At 44.1% G+C, this 15006-nt stretch overlaps 1 long non-coding RNA gene across 1 annotated transcript in view; it reads right to left on the bottom strand.

Annotated features, from left to right (window-relative positions):
- Positions 1-2143: 2143 nt before the first annotated feature.
- The window catches only part of LOC144161831 (uncharacterized), a 34511-nt gene continuing 21648 nt past the window's right edge, over positions 2144-15006 (bottom strand). Inside the window, exons 4-5 of the long non-coding RNA XR_013320498.1 lie at positions 8358-8465; positions 2144-2286 (exon numbers count right to left, since the gene is read on the bottom strand). This is a non-coding gene — a long non-coding RNA (uncharacterized LOC144161831). The remainder of the gene's footprint in view (positions 2287-8357; positions 8466-15006) is intronic.

Here is a 15006-nt window from a genome sequence, read left to right as displayed (position 1 = left end):
CAACGGCTGAATCCGGGGGCAAGGGGTTGGGGTCTTCAAAAAGTTTGTTTTGAAGACCGGCCTTTCGCTCGGCTTTCACCAAAGCAGCACCGTCCTCTGTGTCGATGTTGGCCTCCGCATCTGCACCAGCGGATTGTAAACAGTCTCGCTCAGGGTGAATACGAAGTTGCTCCCGGGCCATTCTGTGGGCCTCTTCATTGCCTCCGATCCCATCATGTCCAGGGACCCATCGGATTTGGTATTGCAGGAGACTCAGCAATGAATTTCTCGATTCTGCTGATGGTGCGGCTAGTAGTTTTGCGTGAACCAAGGGCGCGAATTGAGTCCATTAAGTTTTTGCAAATCATTACGCATTCGGGAGGGCCGAGGGTGAATGGATGCTTGCCTGCCAGTTCAGTCGAAGCAAGCAGGATGGCCCTTAAATGGCTTCTCAGCTGGAAATTTCGCAAAGCGCAAATGTGCATTTGCGCTTCGGTCTACGAGGCTGTACGCGCAGAGTGAGACCGGGTCATGTTCAACTGCCGCGTCTGTGTATGCATGCAGGGTACGACTTGCTAGGGTATCCCTGTCTCCACTGGCTAGTTCTACAAGGCGACCTTTAACCTTCCTTTTCCTTCGTCTTGGGTTGTCATGACCGACATTTTTTTGTAGTGGCTTGTTCGTTGCCGCCATAATGCCCTCGCTTGTGCAGTGGAGCTTTTGCTACAAGCACTAGCTCTTATTTCAGTGACCTGGCTACAAAGTTTCGGCATTTTGCTGAACTAGAACACGCTTATCTCCACTTATCTAGAAATTTTCAGCTGATTTTACCACTTCTTGATAACAAGGAATTACTGTATCTATATATTTTTTTCTGTACACACACATTTATATAGCATTTAATAACGCTGTGGAATTTATAATACAATAGCTTGTACCATTTGACGATTTTACCATCTTAGTACGGTACATCATGGAATGTAGTTATTATAATACAGAATGGGGTCCCAGAGTAATATACTGCAGTGGGACCCCCCAGTATTGGTAACACACACAGAAACAGATCAGTTACGATAATGGCTACACGAGCTAGCAGTTTCCAGCTCATCTTATTCGGTCACCTTAGTGTTTGTATAAAATTGGTACTGGATGTGGACGAGTAGAGCAAGACATGAATCAATTACAGAGACCACTATTGTTCCATAGCAATCAATATTCTGATTTTGTCTTGCAGCTCACCACCATGTTGGCAGCCAAGTATGGCACAAAAACACGGCGCAGCAAATATGCATATTTGCGTTAGAATTCCTCTTAACAGAATTCCTCTTATTAGAATTCCTCTTTCGTTAAAATTCCTCTTAACGTTAGAATTCCTCTTCCTCTTAATTCCTCTTATGCATATTTGCATTAGAATTCCTCTTAAAAGCTGCTTAACAAATCGCAATTTTTCCTGTCCGCAGTGAAAACTACTAAGTAATTGCCGAGAGCGCACCCACGTAGAGAGAATGGCCAAGATTGCAGCAACCGCCCGGCAGTTAAAAAACCAAGGAAATGATGAGCGCACATATGTGCGTGCCTCTCGAGGACATCCCAGCGTCCCCGGCGCACACTTGTCAAGCCAAGCATACACGTGGGGAGATTCGCCAAGATTGGCCGAAAAAAAAAATCTCGACCGTTAGCTGCAATCGGGTCAAGACTTCCTCGGAACAAGAAAGAGACGTCATAGCGTGCGCCCCTCCAAAGTTTTCTCCAATGATTATTACTTCTAAAAAAATGAATGAAGCTCACACTTAAAGCAACAATGATGGAGTAAAGTTTGTTGCGGCAGCGAAGAAGCAGATCGGCTGCATCGTGGACTTAAACCGTCGTCATGGTCGCCAAGGTTGCGCACAGCTTCGCTACCTTCAAGTATTACGCGTTAGTGTGAGCTCCCCTCATTGTTTACACAGCAAAATACACGGTTGGGCTAGTAGGTGTATATCGCTTGAATAAAAAGAGCGCTAAAAACACGACACAAAAACGAAGAATGACGAGAGAGATGCGCTTCTGTCCCATCTGTCACGTCGTTCTTCGTTTTTTGTGTCGTCATTTGAGCGCTCTTTTAATTCAAGGGTTTTCGTTTTTAACTGCATTGAAACAATCTGGCTGAAAACTTTTGTGAAAATCTTTATTCGGGCATAAAACTCTGGATTTCTTACGCAACGCCGGTCGTTAGAAATGATTTCGACGTCTTGATTTATCCAACAAAAAATGCCTTTCTTTCCAACTCCACTCGTGCGTTACCTTTGCCTATGGTCTGTTTTTGGGCTGGGGAAACGAAGATTTGCGTTACAAAACAGCTCAAGACATCGGTCGCAGCAAAACTTTATGCTTTCGTTTATAGCGCAGGTAATAAAATGCAAACATAGTGATTGGGAATCAAGTTTCTAGTTCTATTGAAAAGTGGCTAATTTTATTACTGATGACTTCTTAATTCTTTAAGCATGTGCGTTGTCTTGCTCAATATACAAGAAAGTTGACACCACTTGCGCTTGCCGTTTATAGTGCAGATAATAAAAGGTAAACGTACTTAATCGGTATCAAGTTTCGAGTTGTATTCAAAAATGACTAACTTCCATTATTGATGACTTCATAATTTGGTAACCACGTGCGCGTTTTTCCTCTACATATGAGACAGCTTTTAAAGGACAGTTTTTCTACTCTTTTTTTCATTGTCTGCATGGTGAACTCACTTAACACTACAAAGCTGTTTGACATGTTTACGTAGATAATAGGTGCTAGGATCATTCCCTATTTCGAAACAAATACGCGGTGAAAGAAATTGGTACCAATATACAATACTTTACATGACAAGAATGCAATCAACTGTTCAGGAAAGAAAATTATTCCAGGTACTGCAACCTTTTATTACTTTTGATGATGAACGCTGCTGCGAGGTGGCGCCGGGAGCGCTTTTGATTTCAGGCGATAGCTAAGGGGGTAAGGGACCTGCGGGCGGCGGCCCCAAATGTGCCCATTGCAGTCTGCACAGTGCCGCAGGTGACAAAGCAGAGCGTGCACACCGAACGGGCAGTACTCGCTGTTAACAGCGAGATTGAGGCGCGGCAGGGCGCGGCAGGGAACTTGGGCTTGAAGTGATAGACCTGAACAGGGTACTTGGCAGCATTGGATATAGGCAAGCTTTTCAGTGGGGCGGGATTCACTTCAGCCTCAGGCTAGCGAACTAGGTGGGGTTGCGCTGAGGTGGGAGAGCGGTAGCTTTTTTAGGGGGCCCCGCGCAGCTCAGGAAGGCAAACGAGGCGACAAAGGGGAAGCGAGGGACGTATGCGCGCTCACCACTAGGAGGCAGCCAGGCCTATACAGCTAACCGATGAACCTATAGACTAAGCTGAGAACGTAGGCAGAGCCGATTTAAACGGAAACAATAGCGCGAACAATTTTGTTAGAAACAAAAATAGACTCCGTAGCGGAAAGCGAAAGGAAAAACATGCAATAAATAATACTTAATCAGCTACATAAATAGACAAGGAGGCAGAAATCCCCATACGTAAATAGAACTGCAAAACCAACTTGAACTGGAAGAAATAAACGTGTAAGCTTTAGCCGAGACTCCCCTCCGAGACTTTGAAGCCTTACCTGTCATAGAGAATTATGTCTAGGAAGAATGCAACCGGACCGCAGGAATGAAGAGATGGGGAGGTGTTGGCGTGCTTAATAAACAAGTGGCCGACTGGCGAGCGTGCATGAAAGCTGTAAAGAGCATCTATAGGTTTGAGGCACCACCACGAGGAAAAATACCTGATCTCCTGTTGTGTATCTGTGGAACGGAAGCAGAGCTAGGGAGGAAAATGAGGAAGTGGTAAACTGTTTGAGAGGAGATATAAACGAGTTGAAAGATTCGGGTGAAATAATGTTAGTTGGACATATGAATGCCCACATAAAAGGTTTGGATGGATACACAGATCACAACGGTCTAGTGATAGGTCTATGTCAGGAAAACCGGCTTGTAATAGTAAACACGGAAAGCAAGTGTGACGGACAAATAACGTGGGAAGCGGTAACAGACAGTCCAGCATAGTCTATAGTCTGGTCTCCGAGACAGTATACGAAAGGTGTCGGGAAATAAGGCTAGATGAAAACGGAACAGACAGCTTAGGAAGCGACCATAAGCGGGTTACATTGCACTTTGGAGGCGCAACCAGGACAAATTTAGAAATAGGTACAATCGGAGGAACTAATTTGAACAATGGACAGTTGAAGGTCATGGCTGATATGATGGAAGACGAAATCAATATAATCCCAGACAACAATTGGGATTACGACGAAATATTAGCGTTCATAAAGCGTAATATGAATGAAGCCAAGCAAGGAAACACATGGAAAGGGAAGAGAAAGCCGAGAAGCTGGCGAAATACGGAAATAGAAGAGGCTATTGACCAGCGAAAAAAGGCATCGACAGAGTATAGAGAGGCTCAAAAAACTAGTACGGAAACAGAGGTAGGGAAGGAACAATGGGATATCTTCCGAGAAAAAAAATAGAAGCGCAGAAAATAGTGCATGCAAAGATCAAGCAGAAAAGCAAACAATGGATGGCAGAAATACGGAAGAAGGATAAAAGCGCATCCAAGAACTTTTGGATTTGTAAAATTACTAAGCTTAAAAAATTATATCTATCAAAAATTCTTGATAGATTAAGAGGGGAAACATTTTGAGGGAGAGAAGGCGTTGGCGCATATTCGTCGAATTATTAGTGAGATGTTTAGGGAAATATAGGTAGGGAAGGCTGCGCCGATAACATCAGGGCCACGGAGGTCTACGGAAAGGGAAATAAGTTCCAGCAACCTTGATTGGAAAAAATCAGTGCAAAAGGTTACCCCAAAAACAGCCGTGGGCCCGGAAGGAATACCAATGCGGCTGATAAACCAGCTTGGACCTTAAATTAAGGAGTCGGTTATGAGGGCAATAGATACGGTGATACAAACCGAAAAAATACCGGATGATTGACTAGAAAGTAGGCTGAATTTAATATATAAAAGCAGAGGACGCAAAGCAAGTATTGATTCATACAGACCACTCACAGTAACGTCGGTAGTGTACACATTGGTATTGCAGGCGATAAAATCAGAAATTCAAGCAGTGATGTGAGCAAATGAAATCCTTGGGAAACTCCAAAATGTATTTAAACACGACAGGCTATTGGGTGATAAACTGTTCGTTACAACACAATGCATTCAAATTGTGAAAGCGCCAAATAGACCAATATGGATTACGTTGTAGGACATTAGAGGGGCATATGACAACGTAAACAGAGAACTGCTGTGGAGAATGCTCAAACACTAGGTATTAGATGACAAGGTCGATATGATAACAAGCAACAAACAAAGGAATAGAGCTCGGTTATCGGTTTCTGTTGCAGAGAAACGGTAGAGTTCTTGCACGAAATTTTGATGGCGATAAAGTGATTTGCATCCATGATGAAACCGACCTAGAAAAAAAGACACAAGAAGCTTCGCGTAGTTTTTCACACGGCCTAAACCCTGTTACAGCCGTCTTTACACAGTTCCAGAATTATGATGCTGACTCTTTTTGTTATGTCACGTCAAATATTTCTAATTTTTTTCCTTCCATCACTTTAACGCGCGCAGCCAAAGAAACGAAGAAGTCGAATTAAATACTTTTCTCTCCTCGATAAAAAATGACTTCGATGTTCCAGCATTCAGTGAAATACATGGTTCTCAAACTGTGACGAGGTTGTTCAGCATGAAAGGTGCAAGTGTGAGTTATTATTCAGGAAAAACAACAAGGGTGGAGGCATCGCTCTGCACATCAACACATTTTTTAATGATATAATTCCAGAATATACTACTGTGAACCCTGAATTTGAATCAGTGTTTGTGAAAACCAGCCAACTTATTGTTGGCGTTATCTACAGACCTCCCCCAGGATTTCTCGAAGAATTTTATCAGTTGTTCGAACATATGTTGATTGATTTGATTGATTGTAGGGTTTAACGCGCCGACGCAAGAAGGTGATGAGGCACACCGTAGTGGAGGGCTCCGGCTTAATTTTGACCACCTGGGCATCTTAACGTGAGCCGAAATCTCGTACACACGGGCATTTTTGCTTTTCATTTCCATCAGAAAAGCAGCCGCTAAGTCCGGGAATCAAACCCGCGACCTCGTGCTCAGCAGGGCAAAGCCTTAGCCACTGAGCCGCGACGGCGGGTCGAACCTGTCTTGGAAGACATTTCAGCGCTAAAAATGAGTGTTGTGATATAAGGGGACTTAAATGTTAATCTTCTGCTTTTGTCCAATTCTCCTCACCAATTCACTGAAATGGCGATTTCTTGTGGCTTTTCAAACTTCATTAAGGCACCCAGTCATTTTACAGGACATGCGAAACATTAATTGATCTATGCTTAACCAACCTAGATGAAAGTCAAACGAAGTCGGGAACAATAACAAGCGATTTGAGTGATCACCTATCCATATTGTTTCATTCCGAAAACCTCTTCGTTAGTTCTCAAATCGATAAACAAATGTTTACAGATTAGGGTAATGGAGGACTCTCACGATCAGTATTTCCACACTTAATTGCAAATGTCATCCGAAAACAATCAACATCACTTATACAATATATTGTTAAAGAAAGTAAAAGAACTTTACGAACGTGCATTTCCAAGAAAAACAAAACAAAAAGAAGACCGAGAAAGCCCTGGATAACGGAGAGCTGCTAAAGAAAACAAGGAACGTAATTTACTGTTTGATAAGTTTATCATGTCTGGGGATGTCGAAATATCCAAAAATTTCGAAAAATCTTCCAGCTGACATGAAGAACTCGCGCATTTAGTGCACCAACAAATTTTTTGATGTACTGTATGATTCGCAAAAAACGTACGCTTAAGTATTTATTCGTTACTTCGCGAACCGTTTTTTTCTGGGTGCAAAGGCAGTATCTGGGCGAACCGTTCGAGGCAAGGCTCTGGCAGATAAATTTAATACGCACTTCCTGCTTTTCGCAGCCCCACCAATACAGAGCACTGGAGGTTTTGAAAATTGTGTTTCTTGCAACCTTTCCAATTCACTGTTCCTTTTTCCGGCTACTCTCGATGAAATAGTGATGATAATAAAGAGTATAAAACGAAATTAGTGTGGGTTTGAAGACATTAGCGCAAAGCCAATTTAAGCTGTGTCTGACCTTCTTGCCGACGCACTGTGTAATATAATCAATTTAGTTGTCTCCACTTGTACTTTGCTGATAAAATGAAGATTTCAAAAGTGTGTGTTTTGTATAAAGGAGGCACTGCTGACTGCTTCAGCAAATACCGGCCGTTATCCATTCTCCCGCTGTTTTGAAATATAGTGTAAAAGTAATTGAGCTGCGATTAACAAATCATTTAAAGAAACATGCAGGGACATCTCCACACCCATATTGACTTCAGAAAGGTAAATTTACTGGAAGTTCAGTTCTTAATGTTAGGGATAAAATAGTTACAAACCTAGAAAACTGCATTTAGACTCTGGGAATCTTCTTATAATCCAGCAAAGCATTTGATTTCCTTAAGCACGACATACGTTTAGCAAACTTACCTCGCTATGGTATGCGAGGTATCTGCCTTCAGTTGCTGTAAAACTACTTATCAAACCGTTCTCAATATGTCTTTGTTAACAATGAAAAAGCTGAGTTAAATAAAATATTTTTTGGTGTGCCGCAAGGATCTATTTAGGCCCAATTTTATTTTTACTCTATGTTAACAATATAGCGGCTATTGTTGGTACCCAAGACATCCTTCTGTATGCTGATAATACAACGGCGTTCTATTCAGCGGATGATATGCCCTCTCTTGCAAGTACAGCTAACGTGTGGCTGACCCACTCACTCCCTCAAGACCAGCAACGCCTGGAACCAGACGCTGATCCTTCGTTTCCCAAGGGCCCCGTCCACTTGGACAGGGTCCGCGGGCCAGGAAAGATCAAGGCTTTCTGGACTTGGAGACCCCCCACCGAGGGACGCCTACAGTTCGATAAAATTTTATTTCCACCTCCTCCTTGACGTCACCCTCGGCAGCAAACCTATTGTTCCACAAGTTAAAATTAAACCTTCAAGTGCCTTTGTTATGGATATTATATACGGGTACATTGAATAGTGCACGGCTTAGTCATCCGGCTCTGACTCTGTTATACGAAAAAAAAACATAAAGTTCATGCTAAACTTTAGGTGACAAGAGTTCCACCATCGTACAGCACAAGGACATGACGGTTAGGGGAAAAATAAGGGCTTAACACTTATAAGCAAGCACCAATAACAGTAAACCACACACAGGTAACAATAATAACATCACCAATGAAAGCGTGGCATTTAACTCACGAACTTCTTACCTATAGAATATTTACAGATGCAATAGTAGCCACTGCATTCCTGAGTCAGTATTGCGCTATTGGGATATTTCTCCAGGCAAAGTTTTTCACAAACATCAGTTGTGCACACTGAAGAATCAAGAAAGAATTAAAATTTAATATTGTGTACACTGAGCGCGGCTCAGAATTCTGCGCATGCGCCGCGGCACGTAAACCACACAAAATATAATAGCACTAGATCAGCCAACCTGTATTTGAAATTGGTGAAATAATCAATAATAAAATTCGGGGCAAATTATTCCTTGAAACAAATCGCCTGGAACCAGAAGAAAATACTAAAAAAATGTTTCACCTTGAAAATATCTGCCCTGTAGGAGTGCAAGAAAAGAATGAACCCTCATCAGTGTTCCAATAATGTGTGAAAAAATTAGCAGTGGCTTAGCTCGGCTATGCCAGGATATACGTAGCGAGAGCAAAGGTTCAGCTGGTAATTCTTGGGTTTCCTGGTTGGCTAGGATTAGCTGATTTTCATGCTTACTGCTGCTAAAGCGATTTCCAATACAATACAATACAATATAATCCAATCCAGCCGCGGCGGCGGCGGCTTCGGCGCGCCACCTGTGCGCCGTTGAGACGTCTCTGCTCCTCGCGCATGCGCAGCACGGCTCTCCAAGAGCCACGCGAAACTGCTAAACCTCGGCCAGTGTAGCTAACGCTACAAAAATGTTATGACTTTCAGCGTCAGCGACTGCGGCGCACGCAGGAGATATACGGTGTCGAAAAGTAACCGGGTGTCTAGGGTGCCGTCAGACTACATTGGATATTTTTAGAGAAGGCTGTGAGAGCGCAGAGCGACTGTCTTTGTGGCGTAGAGATTCCTGTTGGCGACGTACACAGCAGCTGGAGATCTCACTGTCAGAACAGGCACCTCTGTCATTTCAAGCACGGGTCGATGCACTTACGAAGAAACACGCAGAAAACCCTACGACACGCTACACGGATGCCGCACGCTACACCCGCAAACCCGCACGCAGTCCTGGTTTTATACCACCAGGGAACCGAGGTCACAGCCGCCACGATATCTACCCCCTCTACGAACACCGCTGAGGAAATCGCCATCGCCCTAGCAGCCGCAACAAAAAGCGAATACGTTGCAGTCATTACGGACTAGCAAGTAGCATGCCGAAACTACCAGCTCGGCCACGTATCACCCTTAGCCCTCAGGATCCTGAATGTCATCACACAGCTTCCCGACGTTGATATCGTTTCGGCCCCTGGACAGGAGTCTCTCGACGGAAATGTGGCGGCACACGCCACTGCCCGAGTACACACCCTTCGGGCAATTTCCGAAGAGAGCCAAGACACGGAGAAGGCCCCCCACACACTGAATGGCTACGCGGACATCCTCGCTCACTTCAGAAAAGAGCGTCGACGGTTCCCCCCGCCCAACCCCCACCTTTCCAGAGCCGAAGCGACCACACTCCACCGGCTACAGACCAACTCCTACCCGTACTGTACCCTACTCCACCATATCTACCCCACCCGGTATTATAGTACATGCCACTTTTGACCCCAGCCAAGCACCCTGTACCATCTGATCTGGGAGTGCCAACAATCCCGATCCCTCACACCCAATCCCCGTCCTTCGTACGAGCAGTGGGTGGACCGGCTGTCCAGCTCAGCCCTTCGACCCAGCGCATGCTGATAGAGAGGGCACGGGCAGCCAGCAAGGACCAGGGCATCCCGGACTAGCGGACGCCCCCAACCCGGGGTGCTCTCCCCATCCTACACCATTAAGCTCCAAATTAAAGATGTTTATTCTCTCTTTCGATCTCTCTCTCTCGCCCTCTCTCTCTCTCTCTGTCATTTCTAACCTCGGAGCGCAATCCAGTAATAGCCTTATTTAAACGGGCCATGAAGACAAAATGCAAGTTTGTTTTATTCAAAAGATTGCTTCGTTAGAATCATGCTGACACCATTTTCGATGCAAACTTAGCTCAAGTCACCTAAATAATTCGTTAGAAAAAAAGGGAACGGCCATGCGACCCACTAGCTCATTTCCCGCAACAGAACCTATAATGTCATACCAGTCAGCTCTGTTATTGGCAGCGGCCGGCAAAAGCAAACTAAAATTACGCAGAGCCTTTAAGCATGCCGAACGAGCTATTTGCGCCTAAATATAGGCACATTCTTTTCATATGAGTGACAACGGTAGGACAAACGGTGGAAGTTACGAAAGCACGCCTAAACAGAGAAGAACCGATGTGTACTGCTGATTGTACTGCGCACCGTATGGTTGGCATAGATGCAGAGCACTGCGAGGCTTTGGCGGTTGTCTCGGACTACACTGGCCGATTGACGCAAGGAAGGGTGTCTTACGTAACGGTATTTGTCGAGCGTGCACTGTGTTTCACGAAGCGATTATTTTCTCCACCAACAAAAACAAGCCAGTTTTAAATACGGTCACCAAACAACCAAAGGCAGAAAACGGCTTGCCGCGGTGTGGTGCCGCAATCTAGGTTGACTAACAGCAAACAAGTATCCGCTCTTAACCAATTTTAGCTGAAAGACCTGTTCTTATGATGTAATTGAAAATGTGCTTCAAACACATGTTTGGCACGAGAATCAAAATTTCAGCTTAAATTGAATATTTTCGCAGAAAATAAAGAATCGTTTGCTTCCCGACAAGCGCTGGGGGCACTATACAACACGGAATCTTTCCAATAAAACAAACGTGTATTTTGTCTGAAGGCCCCTTTAAACACACGATTGTCCCCGCGCACTACCGCTTTCTCCATCAGAAATACCTTAAAGGAATAGACAACTGATTTTTGTGCATGCATGCTTTCTAGCTCATATGAAAACTACTGATTTGTATACTGGGGTAACCGCAAGACATTTCCAAACAAACCGGCGGAAAAAATTTCAATTTCGCATTAAAGTTTCTAAAGTGTGGAAGCTGGCGCCATGCGGCGTCTAAACGTGACACTACGTTACGTGAAACAGCTCCGTCGATTTTAACGCGTGATTCAAAAACCGCATGAAGGAATGAGAAGGAATTTCACGTACAGAGAAAAGTATGTCGTCCCGCGGCTCTTGGACATGGTTGCCAGCATTTCTTCTTGTGGGACGCGTATGACTCGTAGATCTAAACATTGCGATTTCAGAAGTTCGAGGGATCTAATATCAAAGCCGTTCCGGGTTGCGTATAGTCGTTTCCTAGTCAGCAGAGCCATGCGACGTATGGCGCCATCTAGGGGCATGTTTGAAGCTATTTCCACGTGCTGGTGGCCCTCAACTTAACCGCTCAGATCAGCTTGCTTTTGTACTGTAGTTGTATTAAAGAAAAAAAAAGCTATTGTAGCGTAGTGGTGTAACTCCTACAAAGCAAACATACTAACCCGGGTTCGAATCCCGCTACCGCACTTTTTTTCATTTTCAAGGGTTTCTCACATTTGAATATTAACATTTGTTATCCCGCATATCATCTATTTATGACATCTTTATGAATTAAAAATGGGATGTGGGGTATTTTCGTTGCCTTTTGTTCACTTTCAGCTACTGCTTCTTGTACGTTTTTGTGAGTTTTCCCCTTTAGGTCGGTTTCGGCTATTTCGGTTGAATATTTTTCAACACCGTGACTTTTAACCATTGTTAGTCCGTTTCGGCTGTTATTTATTTCTGTTCGTGTGGTTTTTAATGCTTTAGGTACGTTCATGCTGTGATATAACCCCCAAAGCAAGTTCAGATTACGACTGTCTGTACTTACTATGAAACGCATGCACGGTTACGGGGGTGAGGTGTTTTAAGTAATGCCCTTTTATTTGCGATAAAGAAAATATACGTGACAAAAATCGGTTGTCTGTCCCTTTAAGCCCACCACTCACTTTCTAGAACGGAACAACGCTTGTTGCGGCTCCTTCAAATTAACTCCCTTCCGTGACACAAACACCTTCATCGCGTACGCCCTGTTCAGTGCTCATGCTGCTTCAGTCGAGGTGTCTTCCTCGGGACACAAAGAGCAGTGGTACCAGTCCAGCTATGGGTTCCTTTGATTTTTTTCATTTTCATCTCTGAATTAAATTGTTTTTTATGGGTACCTTAGTTTTTGGTATTTGAGACAAGTTCATTCGGTCCTTTAAATTGTGCTACATAAGATAACGTTATGCTATGTCAGGGACAACTAAGTGTCAGAGGCGGCATTTTCTTCTGAACGCAGGTGGACGTCGTTTCACTAGAGTGCCTGTATACCATCGGTTGGCACTGTGGACACAGCCAATTAGACGAGCTCTGGCAGGGACATCGCGGTGGTATATGCACTCAACTACGTACCAGAACATTTCGTGCGGTGCATTTAGTAATATGGTGCTCATAGCACTGCAAGGGGACAGGAAAAGAAAACACAGCTTTGTTCTATTTGAAAAAACTAGACTTTCGAAACTCCCACAGCTCCATTCGAGCCCCGAAAGGTGTTTTTTTTTTACCGGAAAAGGCGCGAGAAATATTGAGCAACTTACAAATTTCGCGCTACAGTGACATAACACGGACAGGAGTGATACATTATGCACTGGTACAAATAGCGTTGTTATGAGAGCCACACAGTCAAACGGAACTGGAGGACCACTACAGTCTCCTGGTAATGTTTTTTGACGATGGCTTATGTCGGCAGGCACCAATCGCAGAAACAAGATTCTGTTTTAGTTTTTTTTTCAGTTTATTGTAACAGATGACATAGGCACTATGCATGGTGATTGATATTAAGTCATAGAGCAAGTTTCGCAAAATGAATAGTGAGTCACCACCCTTGAATTTCTTTACCCTAATATCTGCGCTATTTTTCTGCACTTGGCGATAAGGAAGGAAGGAAGGATGGACGGAAGGAATGAAGAAGGAAGGAAGGAAGGAAGGAAGGAAGGAAGGAAGGAAAAAATAAAGGAAGGAAAAAGGAAGACAGGAAGGAAGGAAGCAAAAAGACAGGAAGGAAGGAAAAAACGAAAGAAGGAAAAAACGGAGGAAAAAGGACGGAAAAAGGAAGAAACGAAGGAAGGAAGGGAGGAAAGAAGCAAGAAAGGAAGGAAGGAAGGAAGGAAGGAAGGAAGGAAGGAAGGAAGGAAGGAAGGAAGGAAGGAAGGAAGAAAGGAAAAAGGAAGGAAGGAAGAAAGAAAAAAGGAAGGAAGGAACTAATGAACGAAAAAAGGAAAAAAGAAAGTAGAAGGAAGGCCGAGGAGTTATCGTGGCTAGAGCCTAGTTACCTTTCCTGGAGGAGGGAAAGGGCGAACAGCCGAAACTAGAAAGCAGAGAAAGGAGCAACCTTGGAGGAGATAATAGGTATTCCCAGCACTACGGCACTAAACTTTCAATTTCAGTTACTGCAACTGGAGTCTTTCTGCCGAAATTTTTATATTTAAATTCGTCGGCTGCAGGAAGCGCATGAGTTCCTAAGTCGCATGCCAGCTGACGACAGCGAAAAAAAATGGTGAAGTATTTATGTTTAAACAACAGCCTCTTTAATGTACTAAACTTGAATTCTGTCTTCATGACCCTTTTAAGAGAAATGGAGTAGAGGACTGCACGAGAAGCCGAGATATCCCCAGTTGTAGATATCCTAGAGTGTCAATATTCGGCCTCAACTTCGTGTTGGTGAGCGAAACTCTCTCTGTCTCCTTCTGTCTTCTTGTTAGTGAGAATGAAAAGCAGCGGAATGGCTCGCCTCGTCCACTCGCGAGACACAGAATGGTGAGAGAAACCTGGTGGAAGATTTAGGCCTAACCGGTCTCCCATCGCTGCCAAAACGACTCAATTAGCAGTCTTCTGGCTGTGACAAAGTTCAAAGCAAAGGTTTCTACGCTTCACTAAAGGCGTTCGGCACCGCAGCAAACCGCACTGCAGCAAAGCTAAGTTTACACACTCGGTCTCATGAAACGTTGATAATGATCAGCGAAGGTACTTTAAGTGCCTCAAGAAAACAAAAGCTCCCAGTGATAAAAATCGGTTCTCGAACCCTAGCCTTTATAAGTGCACGTTTATCCGAAGTGCCATTCCGACACAGTCGATTCAGGTTGGAGTTTGGACTTTGACTCTGGTTGCAGAGCAGAAAGATTTGCGTTTCAACCATCTTTCTCCTTTAATTTAAAGGAGCTTTAAAACTGTTGTTGAGACATTGACGTTTTCTGACATTAGTCGATAGAAATATTTAACGGTGTTCGCCGGAGTGAAATACATTTCGCTATTTGGAAGATTTTTTTACGGACACAGTCGATTACCCCAAGAAGGCGACCGATACACTAATAGTTTTCAAACAATACGGCTAGGAACTTAGTTTACCGGCTTACGTTCCCGAGGGCAAAACCCTAGAGTGCATCGACCTGAAACTAAAATTTAGAAAGGGTCATCATATCTGCTTTCGGCTTAGTCCGCGGCCATCCGTACGTGCCAGACGCACACATTCGAATAAAAAACCCATTCTACTCAACGTGAAAGCAGACGGAAGCGCACCGAAAGGGATTCACCACAATGGGTTGGAGCGCCGTTATCCGCTCCCTGCTACCACCCAAAGCAATTCAAATTTCCCGCCTCCGTAGTGCTCGTGCGCCCCCTGCCTGAAACAGCGCCAGTGGGAGTTGTGCTGTTTTTGCATGCTTTTTCTCCCTGTAGGTTTCCTGCATAACGC

Source organism: Haemaphysalis longicornis, unplaced genomic scaffold, assembly GCF_048455015.1.
Source record: "Haemaphysalis longicornis isolate Haplotype H1 unplaced genomic scaffold, Haemaphysalis longicornis Haplotype H1 scaffold_12, whole genome shotgun sequence".
Classification (NCBI taxonomy): domain Eukaryota; kingdom Metazoa; phylum Arthropoda; class Arachnida; order Ixodida; family Ixodidae; genus Haemaphysalis; species Haemaphysalis longicornis.
This window is presented reverse-complemented; position numbering and strand designations above follow the sequence as displayed.